At 43.6% G+C, this 4149-nt stretch overlaps 2 pseudogenes; both read right to left on the bottom strand.

The window, feature by feature from the left end:
* The window catches only part of LOC116914983, a 4386-nt pseudogene extending 4156 nt beyond the window's left edge, over positions 1–230 (bottom strand).
* A 337-nt stretch (positions 231–567) lies between these two features.
* LOC116914693 lies at positions 568–979 on the bottom strand (annotated as a pseudogene).
* Positions 980–4149: the final 3170 nt, after the last annotated feature.

Genomic DNA, 4149 nt, shown 5'->3' with positions numbered 1-4149 from the left:
ATAAATTAAAAGGATGAATACATTTACAGGTGTTGATGCAAAGGTTCCCAACGCAACACGAGTAACAACCCATGGTGGTCAGGAGGGAAAGAAAAACAGAACGGAAACTGGTCCTGAGGTTCAGACTTTCCCACCATGTTAGATGGCAAGAAGAAGTGGTAACTCGTGCAAGATTCCTTGTCAGCCTCGGAAAATCCTGGAAGTCTGCCGTCAGCTAATACCCCGCACATATTACTACATGGTGCTCACAGAGGTCCGCTAGGCTGGGGACTTCTCTTCCACAGTATGCTCTCCCCAGCCACCAAGTGACCGAGCCTCATGAACTCAGGACTAAATCATGGTAGTAAACATATACCAAGGGAACAGTTAACTTGAATACAAGGTCAAAAATCAGCAACGAGTTCTACGATCCAATGCTGATGTCAGATACAAGTTTCAAGGACAAATTTCTTTTCAAAGGCTCATTCCAGTTTCATGAGGCTAGCATGAGGTGTGTACATTTGCCAGGGCAAATCGGTACTTCAGAATCAGCTCACACAGCAGATGCCTGGCACATGCTCAGTCCATCTAGAAGCATTTGCAGTGCATGATGGAGGGGCCCTACTGGTCATACTCCTGCTTGCTGATCCACATCTGCTGGAAGGTGGATAATGAGGCCAGGATGGAGTCGCCCATCCAGACTGAGTACTTGAGCTCTGGAGGGTGGGGAAGGAATAATCTTAATCTTCATTGTGCTGGGTGCTAGGACTGTGATCTCCTTCTGCATCCTGTCAGCAATGCCTGGATACATGGTGGTACCACCAGGCAGCTCTGTGTTGGCGTACAGGACTTCGTGGATGTCCACATCACACTTCATGATGGGGTTAAAGGTGGTCTCATGAATGCCACAGGACTCCATGCCCAGGAGGGAGGACTGAAAGAGAGCCTCTGACACTGGAACCTCTCATTGTCAATGGTGATCACCTACCTGCCCATTGGGCAGCTCATAACTCTTCTCCAAGGAGGAAGATGCTCATTTTAGCACTTCTTTTACTGAGCACGGTACTACTCATCAGAAGTACCTGGTCCCAGAGGGGCTATTTGACAGTTGCCTTGAGTTGTCTGAGGACAGGGTGGGGGTGGGAGGTATGGGGGCAGGGGTGTGAGTCTTCTTAACTAGCCCAGGCTAGCCTTCAATTTGCAATCCTTCTCTTTTAACATCCTGGAAATGTAGATTTCCAGGGCTGAGGGGATGCTGGAATGCTGCATAGACTTGGAAGGCTGGTGCAGGAGAACCATTGTGAGTCCCAGGGCAGTCTGAGCTGTGCAGTGTGACTGTCTTAAAAGGACAACGATCAAGAATGGCTTTATCTTAGACTCCTTACCTGTGTTTATCTGTGCACCTGGTGAAAAATGTATGGCTTGTTTCTAGTTTTTAGAAGTGTATTATATCCATGAAGGCAGAGGCAGGGAGCACAGAACCTGTGTGGTTCTGCACCAGGTCTTCCTCGTGTATGTTATGGCTTTCAGTTGAGTTTTTATGGAACTCCTGGGTATGAGAAGGACTCGGTCTCTGAGCCTTGTGCCTTCTCCTGGGCTCTTTTCCCTCTGTTGGCTTGTCCTTTCCAATTTTGATGTGATGCTTTTGTTTTATCTTATTATATTGTATTTTGTCATGTTTGGTTGTTATTCGTTAGAAGCCCGTTCTTTTCTAACGAGAGAAATGGATCCTGAGGGGTGGGAGGTGGGAGGAACTGGGAGGAGTAGAGGGAGGGGAAACTGTAAACAGGATATGCTTAGTGAGAAAAGAACATATTTTCAATAAAAGGGGAAATTAGAAAAGTATTTTATATAAGCATATGTAAACTTTACATACGAATGGGTTTCATTATGATATTTTCTTACATACGCATAAAGTATTTTGATCATATTCACCCCAGCCTGGTTGGTTTTCATTGCTTTTGTCATTTAGTTGTTATAAATAATGGTATTAAGAGCTGTATATGTTTTTGTATGAATATAACTACTGGGCATACATACAGAGTTCCTTGGGCAGATAATTGTTCACCTTTCTTTTTTTCTTTTCAAGACAGACTCTTATTTTGTCGTCCAAGCTGACCTTAGACTGGTGTTCTTGCCTTCTCCTAAATGTTGGAACTATGTTCCAATGTTTCACTCTAAAAAGAAACTTTTAGGAAGCCTATGTGGTGCATGTGTAGGTCAGAGAACAACATGATTTTGGGAGTTGATTTTCTCCTTCTACATGTGCCTGGAGCCTAAGGTCATCAGACTTGGCATCAGGCTTTAATGTTATTATATAACAAATTTAACAAATCTAGTCTTGTGTGTGCGTGTGCTATGGGAGGTTTAGCTAGGCCCTCTTCCGTTCTAGGGAAGACCTCATCAAAGAACTATATTCTTATAAACTTTAAAAAGAATATTAAAAACAATTTAAGTGAGCTACCTTCTTAGCCCTTTTTAACTTCCTTGAACCCACTCTGTAACCCCAGTAGACCTTGAATTAATGATCTTCCTTACTTGGCTACCCCAGTAGCTGTGGGGCACTGGCCTTTGCCACCAGGCCCAGCAGCTTTTGTCGCCTCTGTAACTTCAAGCTTCTTTTTCCTAGCTATAGAGTTATTGACCCTTTTAAAGCTGCCATTTAAAAGAACCCAGGTTACCAGTGATATCATTTAACCTAATCCCCTAGGACATACCTTACTCAGCTCCCAGACTACATCAAAATTTTGAACAAAGAAAGAACTTATCAGCATTATACATATTGAAAAGGTATTACTGGGCAATGGTGCATGTGGATGGTGTCCCCAGGGCTCTCACGGTATTTGCTGGGACTTTAGTTTCAGAGAAGGTTCACTGAACACAGCAGGACTGACTTGGTTTTCCTGGATTCTATTGGAAGACATTTCTGTTTCCTGGCTGGATGCTACAACTGCATTCTGAGATATATGCGGGAGAACGATATGTCACCAACTTTCCAAAATGGGCTTGTGTCTGCACATCTGTCAGCCTGCAATTAAGTGTGCTGATAACCCTGTATTCGTAGAAGTTTACCGATCACCCTGCCTCCCCAAAACCGGCATGTCAGGAGTGTTGATGTCTTGATTGCATCTAAAACAAACTTGAAACTTAGCTTCAGAAAGAAGTCAAGGCAGCCTTACACCTTATCTCTTTTCTGTTAAGTTAATGGCTTCTGGGTGAATGAACTGATAAGATGAACTTGGTACCATTTATGGCCTTGGTTTCATAAAGGCGGAAGGCAGGCCAGGTCCAGTGAGAAGCAAAAATATTTCAGGAAAATACAACAAGTCTTAACAACGTGTATCTTAGTTAAAACATATACAAATTAGCCAGTAGGGACCATTTAGTCTTTTCTTAATATGAGTTTTCCTCATTTTTATGAAGTAAATTGGGGACACCTAATTTGGGATCCAGGCAGTCTGGCAGTCTACTTCTAAGAACTTCACTGGAAACCATTGAACCTGTGGCCTGCAGAACTGTGCTTGAAGCATCCACTCAGCAAACCTAGCAGTCACTATCCAGTATGGAAATCCCCGGGGTGACAGACACACAAGCCTACCTCTAGGTACTATGAATGTAGAGAAGCACACTTCTTCCCTACGTCTTTAAGATCACACCATCTCAGTTGTACATTTCCTAGTGATGATTTCCTGCTACCAAAGATGTGTCGTTTATATTTAAGGAAACCCAGTTCATCCCAAATACAACACTGAGAAGTTCATAGAGAAGAACACAGAGACGTGTTGAGAGGCTGTGGTGGCTCAGAGGATAAAGGCACTTCTTGCCAGGTCTGACGGTCTGAGGTCAATTTTTATCTCCCATGGTGTTAGGAGAGAATAGATTCTCAAAAGTTTCCTTTGGCCTTCACAGGTGTTCCTTGGTATTCTCACCTACACATACACACACACACACACACACACACACACACACACACACACACACACACACACACACACACACATCAACCCACACACCTAAATCCCTCAAACACACACCTGCATACCTATCCCCACCCCACCCCATCCCCTACAGTCACTAAATACAATGTAATGAAACAGAACAAGATTGAAGAAGCCTTCTGTTGAAAATAATGTTCTTCATTTCTGGGTTATGTCCACCCCCTCCTTCTCA

The sequence above is a fragment of the Rattus rattus genome, chromosome 13 (genome assembly GCF_011064425.1).
Source record: "Rattus rattus isolate New Zealand chromosome 13, Rrattus_CSIRO_v1, whole genome shotgun sequence".
Lineage (NCBI taxonomy): Eukaryota > Metazoa > Chordata > Mammalia > Rodentia > Muridae > Rattus > Rattus rattus.
Note: the sequence above shows the minus strand (reverse complement) of the source record. Positions and strands in the feature narration are given on the sequence as shown.